At 36.8% G+C, this 17,728-nt stretch overlaps 1 pseudogene; it reads right to left on the reverse strand.

Moving 5' to 3' along the window:
* Positions 1-12,435: 12,435 nt before the first annotated feature.
* Positions 12,436-17,728, reverse strand: part of LOC120538574 — an 85,884-nt pseudogene continuing 80,591 nt past the window's right edge.

The following is a 17,728-nucleotide window of genomic DNA, read 5'->3' on the forward strand; positions in this document are numbered from 1 at the left end:
TATGCTTTAGTAGCTGTTGCCAGAGAGAAATCCGGGAAGATACGAATGTGGTTATTTTCAAATATAATCTCTTGCTTGTGTTTGAGACGTGCTATCACATCTATCTTAAATAATAATCTCTCGAAGCGGACAATAAAAAGACATAGGTCTAAAGGTATTAGATCCCGTATGTGATAAGCTGCTGCTATCTCGGTATCTGATTTAAGTTCTTCTCCAATTATTTTAGAGAAAAGTTCAACTGCGAATTTCACTGGGTTTGGACCTTCGATTCTAATATTATTCCTTCTGCATCCATCTTCCAGAGCAGCAAGTCTGTCTCAGAGTTTCTTGCATTCAGAATTCGCAGCTGTAGCTTTTCCATCGCCATTAGATGCCAGTTGTTCTGCTGTTTGAATTCGGGCTATGAATGACTGCTTAACGTCATCCAACTGATCAGCAAGTTTCTTCAATGTATACGTATTTTCTTGGATGTGATCCTCCATACCTTTAAAGGTCGTGTCAAAATAGATTGTATAGACGCATTTCCAGTTCTTTAATATCTTTCTTCATATTTTTCTGAATGTCTTTCTTAAGCTCACTTATGGCCGTGGCTGATGTTGTGATCATTTCCTACAGTTCGGAGAAATTGTTTCAGCTTTAGTGCTCCACAGGTGGAGTGGCAACCTCGGTTATAGCCTATGTTTCAGGCTCGCGAGGAATGAATGAAAGCACGGACAGCAAGGCCATTTCTGGCTTCATGTGATCTACTGGAATCGGCAAGCTCTCGTGACCTGCATCACTTTCACCTTCGCTCCCATTTTCGCTCTCGACTGGAGAATTTGCAGTGGAGCGGGGTCCTGGGAAATCTGTGCATTCGCCTGCCAGTTCCAGGTCAGTCTTTGAAAGGCCGTACCTCACACTTAGGCTTGGGCTTGATGTCTGTCTCTTAGATGTAGCTTTAAGTTGCTTGTCCAGTTCCTTCTGACCCCCTTTCTTGTTACTCATGTTTATATATTGTAGTGGAAACCCCGGTCGGGTAAATACAAAATACCTCAAAAATTAAGAAATAAGTGAAAAAATAAAGCTGCTGCTAACGGAGCTCCGCTTCAGACGTCTATCTCCCGTAACGGACGAGACCAACTCCGGATCTTTATCTTTCATATTGCATGGCCCTTAAGTATTGTTTGGTCAATAGAATTTTGGCCTTAAGTCTTTCTTGGCCCTTTTATATTACTTTGTTTTTGTATGTACTGTATTTAGTCTGGCTTTTCTTCATTAGAGTATTTTGACCTTTTGCATTTTTTTATTAGGCCTTTTTATCATTATAGTATTTTTGGTAATTTATCTTTTGTATTTCTTGGACTTTTCTTCATTGTCATACTTTTGCATTTTGGCTTTTTGTTTAGCTTTGACTTAATTCATTAGTACAGTATACAGTAGTGTATTATATAACTTAAGCATAAACTCCCTTGATTTGTGCTCGACGCATTGTAATATATAACCTAACATCCTATTAGCCTTCATCACTTCTATAAACTGTCTATATATGGATACTGACAAATTCAATACTACTCCCAGGGCCTTCTCATTAGGTGTACCTTCAAGTTTCAGACCTCCTATTTTGTATTCAAATATAGGACCTTTACTTACTACATGTAATACTTTACATTTACTTACATTAAATTTCATCTGCCACAAATCTGCTAAGCCTGCATGCTATACATATACATCTATGTTGTTAAAAATACAACATAAACACAAAACAGAGAAGCCTCCTACTAGAAATGAATTCACACTAGTCTCTGTCAAGTTTGTTTATGGTTGTGACTCTTACTGATACCTACTGCAATTGATTTCTAATCTAGTTATATAAAATCAGTTCAGTGCTAACCTGAATAGTGTCATTTTAAACTACATGATAAATAATACATTCAAAGTGTCTGTTTATAATGTATTCATTACCTATGAATTTCAGCTTTAACAATATTTTGTCCAAATTAACATTTATTTTACATTGAAGCAGACTGTTTTTTCTTTTTCCTTTTAATTTTTGCAACCAATATATATATATAAAAACATTTAAGATTTAAGACACTGTTTGTAAGTATTATGTGTGTTGCACTTATAAAGCAACATTTTCAGTGCTAAGATGGGAGAGAGGAAGAGAAAAGCCGATTACATCCCATGCACAAAGAAGTATGTTTCACACATGCCTAAAATGAAATTAATGTATTGCATTATTATCATTGAATTCTCAAATCAACAAACAATCTTTGACTACATTTGAAATTGTGATTTTCATTATCTCATTTTTAGGAATAGCATATGTTCATAAAATTGCCAGAAAAGATCACATGCAGGGATTCTTAGATTTCGAATGAAAATGAGAGACCTTTGTCATTTCTGTTATGTAAGCCATATTGTTTTAGAATTATGACAGTTAATCAGTTGCTAAATTATTTAACACATACATTTTAACACTTGTATAAACATTTTAATTAAATATGTTTTAGATAAATTGATTTATTTATTGACATAACAAGCAGTTCAATTAATGCACTCTGTGTTGCACAAACACCCAGTGTTTCTGGCAAAATATATTTAAAACTCTGTTAAGGAAGTATATGTACTACTAATATACCTGGAACTGCTGAGTGAGGGTACTGCACCATATACTGCTTGATTGTGAGCACCAATATAGTGTTTATTAAACAAGAGGCTGGCATGCTGCTTTTTAACATTTCACTCTTTCCTTTCTTTAAAAATCATGACTGGTGAGTTAAACCAGCTTTTATGAATGAAACAACTTTTTATTAATGAAAATTACAACTTATGGTTCAAAGAATTCTTATTTATAAGCTGAACAACAGATCTAGCAGGAGAAACGTTTGAATACAATTATAGCAGTATTTAAGGCAAAGATTGCTTAATGTGCTGCTTAATTTTCACATTGTACCAGGAAACAGCATAACAAGAAAAGCCTGGACTTTAAGGTCTCACAATTACGCATAAAACATAAATAACAATTCCATTTTTGGCACTTAATCAAGACTGAATCATCGGATAAAAAGTATAACTGGTATATTAAAATAACTGGTTTAACCTGCTGTAAAACAGAAAATGGTGAGGACTGGGTGTTAACTCCTGCTTAAGGATAAAATTAAAAATCAATTCCAAAACATCTTCAGTTGTTAAATTAAACTGCTAAATATTTAAAGAAATCTTATTTTCATTTTGCCTTTCTAATACTATTTAGCACTATAATATGAATCAAATGTGCTTTCAGAATATTTTAAATATTATCAAATAAAAAGTATATCTTTACTTTATAGAGTATGATGTGCAATATACAATCGAAAACATGAACTGTAAAGCACACCACTGTGTCTATCCTAAAAGCATAACTTAATCTACTGCTGCTCCAACTATTAAACAATTACCCTTGTTACACTGGTGAAACATCATGGTGTTTATTTTATAAAGACTATAAAATTGTTTGTGATGTTAAAGTAAAGTTAAAGTATGAACTTTGATTTTCACAAACATTAACATCTTCTAAAATGGAAAATCTACCGTATATACATGTCTAGTTAGAGTATGTATCTTTTGTAAGCAATGGCATTTTTGCCATTAAAATTCTGGAGTCACACTTGAAAGAGAGATGCTGAGAGAAGAGGAGAAGCCATCCTGTGTGTGTGTGCCATCCTGTGTGTGCGTGTGTGTGAGAGAGAGAAAGGCACAGAAAGAGAGATAATGAATCAGTTAAAGAACAGCACTTACAAAACCTGCTCCAGTGCTTAAATCCATTAGCCTGGCCTGCATGGTCAGAGGAAGTCAGGGTCATGGAGTTGTGGCAAATAAGTACAAAAGGGGCTGCCTCTGACTCAAAGTAAGCATTTTGAGACACAGCCAATGCCATGGAGGTGATGTGGCTGTGACAGAGAAAGCATTATTGGAGCTGCATGGAAGGAGCCATAGAAGCTGGGAGTGGTGACAGCAGTGGGGGGAGGTGGGATTGTCCAAACAATGAGAAGACCTCCAGTAAAGCTTGTGTTAGAGAGTAAGGGAGCAACTGCCTTTCACAATGTATTCATCTACCAGCACCAGTGATAATAAAATGCTAGCCAAATAATGGCATAAAATATTATACAAAATAAATATCGAGCACCGTTTTTTTTTTCATGAAGTACAACCATAAAGAGCAGTGATAAATTATATCTCAACATCACATAATTATCACCAAAAGTAGAAATGCAAATGAAATACATTTCTGATTTGTTTCAATGGGCAATGTGCTCAATCATATTGTATATAAGAAATCAATGTGATTTATGATAGATATGAAGACTACTACAAAATATCAGGATGTACAAACTCATGCATTATTTAAATTGTATCATAAAACCATTTAATAGTTCACTTATAAGGTCTAAGTAGAACTGAAAAGGTCAGGCTGCACATAGATGAGCAAAGGAGACCTACAACAATTCACAGTCAAAGCATCTGCCCAGATATGCTATAAAAATTTTTTGCCCCACCTGCTAGTAACACAGAGACATAACTGGTAGTGAGAGGTTGCCCAGTTAGGAAGAGGGTATGTGGGGCACAAATCAGAGCCTAGGTTCCACATGAAGTACAGCAGCTGCTAGCAGATGATATTCCCAGTAATGTGTGCTGCATATCCTGGAAAGATGTTAGACATGTGTGCCAGCACAAGATGGAGGAAAAATGGCCTGCTGACCAAAAAAAGAACAAGGATGTCTTGCTGTCTAACCAAACATATTAAGGCCAGGGAGACATCACAACAATACTATATATGAAACAATGTTGTTCCTCTGATACAGAAGACAGTGGGGAGCTGCTTTGGACACTGCCCCAGAGACAAGCCGTGCCCACCCTGCGAAATGCTCTGTCTGTTCATTGAAAATTCTGAAGAAGAATAACATTTAATTTTCAAAACTTAGTTGCTTTCGATTAGACAGGCACCGTGCTGCTCACAGTTTACTTCAGCGGCACATTTTGCAGCACGTTTGAACCTGTTGACGCATTCTTTAATTAAAACAGCGTATACGTTCCATTCTTCTTTTATTTTCTGGTTGGTAACACCAAAGGCTATGCATAGGTGGCTTATTACAAAGCAGACACGCAGCACAGCGCACCCACGTCGGTAACTGAAACTCCAAAAGATGTAGATAAGCCTACACAATCCTCCAGCTCTGCGCCCGTGTCGGGTACTCCAAACCTCTGCCTTCAACAAAATATGCAGTCGGACTTAATATGGACTTAAATATGGATAGCCCATCCTAGCTCATTTTAATTAATTATCCCAAGCGGCGCATTCAGAAAGACACTCGGATGTTTTAGTGCAAGCTGGTATCAGTCTCGACCATGGCTTGAATATTCTGTTGTCCGTGATGCCAGCTTTTGCTTTGCCTGCCGCAAATTTAGTGTTTCCAGTTCGGACCGCGAGGACATATTCACCAAACACTACACTAATTGGAAAAAGCTCTAGAAAAGGCGGTGGCGGCTAGACACGCGTCTAGTATCCCGCACGTCAGATCCCTGAAGAACAAATGATTGGCTTAATTGAACTGAATTAGCTTGATGCTGAATATATTTGTAACCAAATTCTGTCACATCTGTCTGAGCTAGGTTACAACCCAGACAATTTAGTGTGTCAGTGTTTTGATGGTGCTTCTGTCATGTCTGGGGCAAGGTGTGGTGTCCAGGCCTTGTTACAAGTACATTCCATATTGTAGCGACCGGCAGCAGCGCTGGCGGCGTGTTATTTTGGGTAATTTATGTAAATAGCATTGTGGGTAATTTATGTAAAAGCTGATTGTTGCGTTAAATTAACCAAGTAATATAATTGTGTTTCCTGTTGTAATTATTGTATGTGTCTGTGCTCAACTGGTGGGGTGGGTTGGGATGTTGCCGTCCGGGTTATTTGAATGTAAATAGTCACCATCGATAAGAAAGATGGATTCATTAATGACCTTGGCAATGGCTAAGCAAATGAGTTGAGCTTTGGTTTTGCTGACTATCTGCTCTAATAAAGAGATACAACAGGACAGAGCTGTGTATTGCTAAGATTTCTATCGAAGCAATTATTACAGAGACACTTCGAGTCGTGTGGTGTATGGGACACGAGTGCTCGCTACCTAAAGAGCTGGGTGCAGCTGCGTGCATAACGCTGGCAGTCCACTAGCCTACGGCTTGGGAGAGGTGCACGGCAGAGTACGGCTCTAAAACTTTAAGACTCAACCACGGGTCGCTACAATATGTACCCTGCTACAACCACCAGCTCCATTTAGCAGTGATACATGCAATGGAATCAGAACCTCTGGCTAAGAAGTTCTTTGACTGGTCAAATTCATTGAACACATTTTGTCACAGACATTATGTTTCACACACATACAATACACCCACACTGAAAAGACTTCTAGAAATACGATGGACCAGTCATTATGATGTCACAAAGTCAACAATGAGGAAGCTATAAGGGGGCTTCTCTCAGAGGTAGCAGAGGCTGGCACTGCCCCTTTTGACATTTGCATAGAGGCATGTGGTCTTTTGACCCAATTAAAAAGCAGAATTTCTTCAATACAGGAAAATTCCTCTTCATGTGCTTGGTGTGTTGAAACCAGCCAATGCAATTCTACAGGCACATGCAGTGGACTTGTGTACGGCTGGGAGGTGGTGACAGCTTCACTGGCCACACTGATGGAGATGAGATGCGACTCATTCTGGGAGGAGCATTTCTCTCAGTGTGAAAGTAGGCCTACCAATTCGCTCAAAAGAAATGGAAAGTTAATTCAGAGCTTGATGATAGTATTGTCGTGTCTACGCTTGGGCATGGTGACTCTGATGAACAAATTGCTCGTAATCAGACTTTTAAAAGGGCTATGTTCAGCATTCTTAATAGAGCTCTTGTGGAAATGGAGACAAGATTCTGTCAGAGAAATGTTGAATTATTAAGGGGCCACATCGCTTCTCCTGCCAAAATCAGATTTGTTTCTTGATCATTCTCTCCTGAAACCACTTCAGGTACTTGCAGGCACAGAGCAAAACAGCATGAGCTTGCAAAATGAAATTGCTGTGGCAAAAGCAATGTTGATCAATAAACTGCCAGCTGATGCTAATCTCTCTGAAGCATGCAAATGCATTCAGCAGTACAAAGAGACCTTCCCTATGTTGCATTCGCTATATGTCACAGCACTCATCATTGGTGTGTCTTCAGCGCATGCGAAAGCTCTTTCTCTACTTTGAACCACATTCTCACTCCACTCCACCCGAACAATGCTGCATTCAAGGAAGAGAAATTAAGTCATTCTGGCACATGAGAAAAACGTCACAGAAAATCGACATGAATGAATTTATTTCAGAGTTTGCCAAGAGTAACCGTAGACTCGTCCTGTAGATAATATCCAGGTTAAATACTGGAAACTGATATCCTATAGCCTCCCTAATGACTACAATGAGCCACGTTTCTGTTCTTGCCCTCATATGTTGTATACATTTGACTTGATATTTACCTTGTAGATGTAGTTTCTGTATTTGTTCACAAAAGATAATAATTCAAGTTCCATTGCCTCTGTTAATTTTATTGAACAATAGGTTATGATTTATGCCACAATTTTTACTTTTATATGTTATATAAAACTATGTTGTTATTATTATTTGACCCCTACAAAATGGGGATGGATGGATATTTTTGCCCCCACCCCTGACAAGCCAAATGCCCACCCACACATGATGCTCTAGTCACATCTCTGTCCGTCCGTGAGAATCCTAAATACAAAGAGGACTGTTTCATTTATGTTAGGTAGAATGCCCAGAGGGAACCCCTGCAGGTTTATTTTTTCTCTCCAGCCGTCTGTAGTTTTTTTTTTGTTTTTTCTGTCCTTCCTGGCCATCAGACCTTACTCTTATTCTATGTTAATTAATGTTGTCTTATTTTAATTTCTTATTTTGTCTTTTATTTTTCTTCATTATGTAAAGCACTTTGAGCTACTTTTTTGTATGAAAATGTGCTATATAAATAAATGTTGTTGTTGTTTAAACAGGGGCCTAAACATTACCATAAGACCCAACAGGACAGCTAGAGATTTGACCTCTTTATGCAAAATGTTAATGGCCTTCTACTAAATCAACCCTTCTCTTGACTTTATTATTATTAATATTATTTTAATTATCATTAACTACTTGGCTCAAATTTTCCACCTCTCAATAAAAGTCATACAGTTCAAATTTTAAATAAAAATAAATCCACTATGTACAAATTAGAATTACAAAAAATCCAATTTAGATTTTTAAGTAAATTAAATGCAACTTTAATCATTGTTCAGGTAGAGCTTAGATAATTCACATAGAATCTTTACTAAATTATATCCGTATTATATAAGCCACTTGGGCTTAGGATGTGCCTTAAGTGTATGGGAATGGTCAACATGTGGGGAAGAATTTGAATGTAACACCTGCTCTAACTTGACTTCCATTTGCCTTAGAGTGGAGTAGGACTAATTTGACAGATGCTGATGTCTCTCCTGTCTATCATCCTGCCTCTTCCACCTCCGCTTCTATAAAACCCTTCTGACCCTGGAGGAGGACCTCAGTCAATACCTTAAGTTCAAACAGGATGGAAGTCTATAAAGAGCTGCTTTTCTCTCATTGGAAACAACACCAAATAATAATAATTTTAAAAAACACATTTTTCCTCTCAACTATCTTTTTTTCCCAGACATAAAATGAGGATTACTTTGGTGCCCCGATGCTTTGTGCATTGTTTACAGTACATCATTTACAACAACAACAACAACATTTATTTATATAGCACATTTTCATACAAAAAATGTAGCTCAAAGTGCTTTACAAAATGAAGAATAGAAAAATAGAAGACACAATAAAAATAAAATAAGTCAACATTAATTAACATAGAATAAGTAAGGTCCGATGGCCAGGGTGGACAGAAAAAAAAAAACTCCAGGCGGCTGGAGAAAAAATAAAATCTGTAGGGATTCCAGACCATGAGACCCCCAGTCCCTCTGGGCATTCTACCTAATATAAATGAAATAGTCCTCTTTGGATTTAGGGTTCTCATGGAAGGACTCGATGATGATGGTCACGTAGACTTCTGGCTTTCAGTCCATCAATGTTGGAGCATCATGATGCTTTGAGTAGGTGGTGGTGGTGCAGGCGCCACCACAAAGAAACCGGAAAAAGAAACAGAAGAGAGAGTGGGGTCAGTACAGATTTTAGAGCCACCATGAATAGTTATTATGATGAATTGAACATACAGAGTATCAGTATTAAGTTAAAGTGAAGTTATAAAAGGCCATGTTAAAGTAATGTGTTTTCAGCAGTGTTTTAAAGTGTTCCACTATATCAACCTGGCGAATTCCTATTGGCAGGCTATTCCAGATTTTAGGTGCATAACAGCAGAAGGCCGCCTCACCACTTCTTTTAAGTTTAGCTTTTGGAATTATAAGGAGACACTCATTTGAGGATCTAAGGTTACGATTTGGAATATAACGTGTCAGGCATTCCGATATATAAGATGGAGCGAGATTATTTAAGGCTTTATAAACCATAAGCAGAGTTAAAGTCAATTCTGAATGACACAGGCAACCAGTGTAGTGACATCAAAACTGGAGAAATGTGTTCGGATTTTCTTTTCCCAGTTAGGATTCTAGCAGCTGCATTCTGCACTCGTTGCAAATGATTTATGTCTTTTTGGGTAGTCCTGAGAGGAGTGCGTTACAGTAATCTAGTCTACTGAAAACAAAAGCGTGAATTAATTTCTCAGCATCTTTCAATGATATAAGAGGTCTAACTTTAGCTATGTTTCTTAAGTGAAAAAATGCTGTCCTAGTGGTCTGATGAATATGTGATTTAAAATTCAGATTACAGTCAACGGTTACCCCTAAATTTTTTACTTCCGTCTTAACTTTTAATCCTAATGCATCAAGTTTATTTCTGATAACCTCATTGAATCCATTATTGCCAATTACTAAAATTTCAGTTTTCTCTTTATTTAGTTTGAGAAAATTACTATTCATCCATTCAGAAATACCAGTAAGACATTGTGTTAGTGTATCGAAAGAGTCGGAGTCATCAGGTGCTATTGATAAGTACAGCTGTGTGTCATCAGCATAGCTGTGGTAACTCACGTTGTAACCTGAGATAATCTGACCTAACGGAAGCATGTAGATTGAGAATAACAGCGACCCAGGATAGAGCCTTGTGGAACACCATATGGATATCATGTGTCTTTGAGATTTGATTACCACAACTCACAAAGAATTTTCTCCCTGTCAGGTAGGATTCAAACCAATTTAAGACACTGCCAGAGAGGCCCACCCATTGACTAAGGCGATTTCTAAGAATATTGATCAATGGTGTCAAATGCAGCACTCAGATCTAAGAGGATGAGAACAGATAAATGGCCTCTGTCTGCATTTACCCGCAAGTCATTTACTACTTTAACAAGTGCAGTTTCTGTACTGTGATTTGTTCTGAAACCTGACTGAAATTTATCAAGAATAGCATGTTTATTTAGGTGGTCATTTAACTGCATAATGACTGCCTTCTCTAGAATTTTACTTAAGAAGGGCAGGTTAGAGATGGGTCTAAAATTTTCAAAGGCAGAGGGGTCAAGATTATGTTTCTTAAGAAGGGGTTTAACTACAGCAGTCTTAAGACAGTCTGGAAAGACCCCCGTATCTAATGATGAATTTACTATGTCCAGAATATTGTCAATTAGCACGCCTGATACTTCTTTGAAAAACCTGGTTGGTATTGGGTCAAGGACGCAGGTGGAGGGTTTCAGTTGAGAGATTATACTATGTAATTCAGGTAAATCTATCCTGGTGAAAGCATTTAATTTGTTTATAATGGAGTACCGGGGCTTTGGAGGTTCTGCAGTGTTGGGGAGATATACTATGTTATCTCTAATATCATTAATTTTTTGATTGAAAAATACAGCAATGTTCTCACAGGTTTCACTGGAAGTATTCTGGGGCATTCCTTTGTGTTACCTGGGTTTAGGAGACGATCAATTGTAGAAAATAAGACTCTGGGATTACTAGCATTGTTATTTATAATATTAGAGAAATAGCAGCGCCTCTCAAGGCGGACTGTGTTATTGTATTCTGTTATTTTAACCTTCAATATCTCATAATGGATAGTTAGTTTAGTTTTCCTCCATTTACACTCAGCTCTACGACATGTTCTTTTTAAATCAGACACTCTTTGGGTCTTCCATGGAATAACAATACTAGAGGATTTTTTAACTGTCTTTTCAGGTGCAACTATGTCAACAGCAGCTCTCACTTTGGAATTAAATCTTTCCACTTTACTATTTACATTATCCTCGCTATTATAGTTGGCACTATAAATGGACTGATTGCTTAGAATGTTTGTAAGTTTTAAAGCTGCTGATGAGTCAAAGAAGCGTTTTTTAACAATATGCTTCTCATGAGTGTTTTCTATCATTATTTCTATATTAAATAGTAGAAGAAAATGGTCTGATAGACCGATATCAGTGACCTGCTTTATATCAACTTTAAGTCCTTTAGTAATCACTAAGTCTAACGTATGACCTGCTTTATGTGTAGGCTGATTTACGAGCTGTCTCAAATCAAAAGAGTCCAGGAGGTTCATGAATTCTTTTACTTTTGGTCACACTGATTATCGATATGAAAGTTAAACTCGCCGACTATTAAGAGTGTGTCATAGTTCGTAGTTAAAATTAGTATCATCTTATTTTGGATCTTAACAATAAGAAGCATTCATAATTAGGTTTTAAGTAGAAAAAACTAGAAGATTTGTATGGCAACCACATTTATCCTTATGTAAACATACACTTTAATGTAGGAGCTTTGAAAAAAAAATTTGCAACATGAAACAATACAGTCATTTCAGTATAAATCACCCAAAAAAACAGTGATAGAACAGAGGAAAAAACCCAAGGGGATTACTATACCGGTCATATCACAGTTCCACTATTTTCTGGCAATTTATACAAAAACGGCTGCATCATTTCAAGCTGCAATCTTTTTAATTCTCTCATATGAATGACTGCTTTAAGAGAGAAAAATGGGGCCGTCCCTCTTGAACATTCATGGGACAGAATTGAGTTTGATAATGTGGCAGGGATACAACTTTAGATTAGCCCTAGACTCACTATGTGCTTATGATGTCAGTACTCTATCACACATACGTAAAGGCACAGTGTCCCAGGGTTTCATTATACACTTGAATATGCAGAAGCATAACCAGTTTGAACTGCACAGAGGTCTGTCAATACTTGTTTAACAGGTTTGGAGAATCCCAGTGTAAGTTCAGTTTTGTAGACTAAATCAGTATATGAAAAGCATTCACCTGGTGGAAGTACTACTTCTTCTATTGACCCCCCCTTTTTTTTGTAAAAGGAAAAAATAACTGCAGTGAAGCAAGTGAGAGGATAATATGTGATGTTTATTTAGGAATAAAAGCATTTCAAAATATATAAGACTGGTAACAAAACAAAATCTATAGTATTTTAATTATACTACTTCTTGGCAAAATATCACTAGACAAATGAATCAAAGGGTCTGTATTCTGTGCAGTTCTGGTCACCACAGTACAAGAAAGACATAGCAAAACTTGAAGCTATGCAGAGGAGAGCAATCAAGGGAATCCCAGGACTTAAGGACATGTCCTACTTTAACAGAATCAAAAAATTAAATCTGTTTAGTCTCTAGCAGAGGAAACTGTGTGGAGAACTAATGCAGGTATTTTAAATCCTCCTATGCATTGATAAACTAGATCTAGCAACATTCTTTCAACTTAAAGGTGAATCACGTACGCAAGGACATCAGTGGAAATTAAGAGGAAGTGCATTTAAAACTGAATCTGTAAAACACTTCTTTACACAAAGAGTTGTGGGATTCTGGAGCAAAGCAGAAACCTTGACAACCTTAAAAAAGAATCTGGATGAGTTATTGGGAAAGTTTAGATATTAGCTAAACAAACAGGCTTGATGGACTGAATGGTCTCCTCTCATTCATCACATTTCTTATGGTCCTATGTTGGACAAGGTCTCTTTGAAGGTAAACTATGTGAAAAAATAACCAATATAATTTCAAGTGCTGCCAGATTAGATGTCTTCATGTCCATTGTATTATTTCAAAGAATCAGTAGAAATAACACAAATATTTGATGATGTCTCTCCAGGACCTGTTTGAAAAAACACAAAAGAGAACTAAAAGAATCTATACAAGTAAACATATGAAACTGACCAAGACTGAATTTAAAATTACATGAATTCTTCATCTAATCATTTTGAAAATAATACATCATTTCTGCTGTCAGTTCTTACCTGTTCTTTAACTGTATGGTGGATGAAGCAGTGATCTCACAATTAGATATTGTGGATGTTAAATTAAATGTCCACTAAAAGCAGGTAGTTTACAAACTGTAAGTCTCTTTTATAAGAAGTGCCATATGGTCCTGAATAGTACAATGTGAAGCTTCCCAGCTTTAGCAAAACCTCCCCATGAAATCTGACATCTTACAATTTTATCTTTTGAAACATAATGATGAACTCAAAATGTAATGATAGATAGATAGATAGATAGATAGATAGATAGATAGATAGATTATCATCCTATGGACTAAATATTTGTACTGGCAATGAAAACAGAAGATAAAACAAATGAAAATTGTGTTAATTATATTATTTGATGTACTGTATGGAGTATACAGAAAACTGTTACATTTGCTTTAATCAAAGCTAGATAAACAGCAACTGCACTGCTGAACTACACTTAGTGGTATCAGCACATATTAGGAGTATATTTGGTCAACATTTTTGTGAAGGAACCATTACACATGAACAAGCTTTCTGGACTATAACCAAATGTATTGACCTTCCCTATCTGATTAATGGAAATGATGATGCCGAGGATAATCATTGGAGATGGTGCAGTACTAATTCTCTAGTGCTTTCTTGTTTCTAGTCAGGTTTTGTTCATTCATTTAGCTACAAATACTGAAGGCAGTTTAGATTGTTGGTTCACATTGTTGTAGGGAAAGGGGGCAAAGCGGTCTGTGGTCTGACAGAACAGACTGATGATTCCCATTTTTATAAATGATAACTAAAGGTTGTATAACAAGGTGATGGAGAATAGGTGTTGTTCAATGCTCAAGCCACAGATCCAGAGGCAAAGCAATTTCAACCCTGACTGTAGAACAATTAAAAAATTTTAATCCTTTCTGGATTCATCAGGGTTTGACAGTTCTGCCAAAAAATTAAATTAATATTAAAATAATATTGTGAAGTAACTACAGCTAAATTATCAATGTTAGAATAAAGTCAGGCTGGCAAAATTTGGAATGGGGCTTGCAACGGAGTTTCTTGGTTGTGATTTTCATTAATGTGGGTTGGTTCTGCTTTTTGTTCCAACCAATTTCATAATCAGTGAGCTATTCTCTCTCTCATTGATTTTATTTAATTAGCTGTTTTTTTTATCTTTTCTTATTCTGCTTTCATAAAAGTAGAGCAGTGATTTTTACAGTTGTGAGACATTTAGAAATATTTGTACTTTTGCAATACCTTTAAATGCTTAAATCCCTTTTTGTTTCAATATTTGTCTTTTTTTCTATGTAGTTCACTCCCTTAATTGTGTCTAATAATGGCAACTGACAATGGGCTGAGCAGACACCAAGGTAAATGACACTGGATGCTGCAAGGTAGGAACTATTTCAGCATGAGACCCACTGATGTCCTTATTAGTAAGGAATGGATTAACTAACCAGAACACTAGGAAAAGCAGAATGAAAATCAGGGTGATGAAAATCTTAAAAATCAAGTTAAAAAACACACATTCACTCAGTGGTTCTCAATCTGTGGGTGGGCCTCCCTAGGGGGCAAAGTAACAAAAAGGGAATGCAAAGATGTGAAAAAAGAAAACAAGAATCAAAAATATGAAAAATACATCTATTGAAACCAAAACAAATTAACTACATTCTGATACTAGAAAAATAAATATAGAGTTAGAAAAATGTAGATAAAAGTTAAGTAAGTATAATAAAATATGCATCTATGATATATCATTAATTAAAAAAGAATAAATTGGTATTAGTGGGCTCCTTTCAAAAAACATTAAGGGGCACGATTAAAACTGTTATGAAAACTCGGGTCGCAAATATGTAAAGGTTGAGAAACGCTGCATTAACTTATCCTCAAGTAAGATACATACATTTTTTTAATGTGCCAAGCATTTACCAAATGTAGTTTTGTTTTTTCTACCTTGACTCCAAAACAGAAACTGTGCAAAGGCAGCTTGTTTAATTAGGCTGGGAGTCCAATTAAACAGGGAAGTTAGTTGGAATAAAAATCTGCTGTCACATGGGTCCCCGGGACTGAATTTGAAATCCACTGGCCTAAGAGTTACTGGATTACTAGACCCAATCATTTCTGTCACATGAAGTGGACTCCAAAATGTTTTGAATGACATCAGATGTAACAGTTCAGACAATGCTGCAGCTATCAGCAATGGCAACAATCTCTGCCATCCTCTACAGTTATGTATAGCCCAAGCCATGCCATACCACTACTCCTCTACCCATCTTCTGGCACACTGATTTAATCCCAACAAATTCTTTTCTTTTTACATAACTCCATCCAGAAACAATCTGGCACTTAGAGGGAGGTATCCAGCAATGAATGCATAAGTGAGAGTAATATCTGCATCAACTTTACACACTACTTACCCTGCACCCTCCAATTTCTCTTACTGCTTGAACTTTATAAAATAAATAATAATGTGCTCTAGAGCTACTGTTCCTGTTACAACAGCATGTTAATTAATTACATTTCTTCTGATTATAGTTTTTGATTTTTCATTAAGGGGTACATACTTAGACACTAATTGACATTTCCATCTTTCTGTAAGTATATTTACCTTCTTGATTTTGAAAGCTTCTTGAGGGAAATAAATTAGGAAGCCTGCAAGGTAAGTTCCTTATATATGTTACAGTGTCTTCTTCAACTGAAAAGACATTAAGCAATTTATTAGGTTTAATTTATTTAGTAGTTTAAGAGCCAATCATAATCTAATATATGATGTGTTAATAAAAAATATTAGCATGCCTTTAAATGCAAGTTGTGATGCATAACCAAAAGCATTTATTTCAGTCCTCATATATTTTAAGTTTTGCCACTGAAGATGTGTTTAGTTAATTTTTTGGATACAAGAGGACTTAGCCACAAAGTGATATGTGTACTAAAAGAATACAGTGCTACAAGAACTATTAAATGCAAAACCACATTAATAATGAATACACATGCACATTGAAGATCTGAAATACACATTCATAGATATCAATAGACACATCTAGACTTGTAAACCTATATATTCAATTGGCATGCCTTTAAATTATAAGAGGTAACACTTTGTGGAATTAGTCATCAGCATAAGAGAACAGATACTGTCCACTTTTAAAACTCATATATAGAATTTTGGAATCTGACCTAACCAAGATATAAAAACAGTATTCAATTGTTAATGCACTATAGAGCTAATATCAGATTAGATTATTTTCAGAAATAAATCTGAAGCTAAAGATAAATTGTCAAAGTGAGTGAACAAACAAATAGATTTAAAGTACTAAGGAAACCAGAAAAAAAAATCACAAATAACTTCAAAAATGGCTAAAGACAGAACATTGAGGTAATTAAAAAACAGACAGTTCTAAATAAAGTGATAAAAAGTTACTGAAGTGCTTATCATGACATGAGATAATCTGTGAGAGTCAAAGAAAAGGAGATTTTAGAAGGCAGCAGTATAAGTTCCTAACTAAACAGTTTTGAACGCGACATGGACACAGACAGACGGACAATGGTTCATCACCCAACACACACATTTATTCTGTACAATATTTACAGTTTATATAAATCCGTTCATTGCACTACCCAGTGCCTCCAGCACTGATCCCCAAAGTCCAGGCCTCTTTTCACAGTGCCTTCCTTCCGCCGCCTTCACTCCTGTCTTTCTCATCTCTCATCCTCTTCCACCCGACTCTTGACCCCGAATGAAGAGAGGCGGCCCCTTTATACCAGCCCAGATGGGCTCCAGCTTCTTCCGCACTCCACCACGGACCTGCCCCTGTGTGGCGGAAGTGCCGGCTGCACACCCGAAGCCCTCCGGTGCCCCCAGTCTTCTTCCACCCAGGACTTCCTGGTGTGGCGGATGTGCTGAGGTCCAGGGTTCTTCAGGCACCGGGCGCCCTGGCGGTGGCCACAGGCCCCTACAGGGTTGGGATTCCAAGCCCTCTACCTGTGGCCCCAACACAACCAGGGCGGTCGCCCTTGTGGTCTGGAGGAGGCGCAAGCCCTCCTCCGTCTTCCTGGCGTCCCGACTGGGTACCACTCCCAGCCCGCCACAACAGTTTCGAACTGGTGACCGATATATATATATATATATATATATATATATATATATATATATATATATATATATATATATATATATATATATATATATATATATAAAAATCAATATAAAAGAAAGAATCAAATATTGCTCTCAATTCTGAAAATATTCTGATTCAGAGATGTATGTATGATGCTGTGCTGGCTAGCTCTGATAAACAGCACAATAAGTAAATAGTGGAACGGGCTAACTCTGGCGTCCGGGAATGGTTGTGACTTCGGTACGGCAGCACCGGGACCAGAGTTAGTAGGGTGTGTATGGGGAGTGTGAAT

Source organism: Polypterus senegalus, chromosome 11, assembly GCF_016835505.1.
Source record: "Polypterus senegalus isolate Bchr_013 chromosome 11, ASM1683550v1, whole genome shotgun sequence".
NCBI lineage: Eukaryota > Metazoa > Chordata > Cladistia > Polypteriformes > Polypteridae > Polypterus > Polypterus senegalus.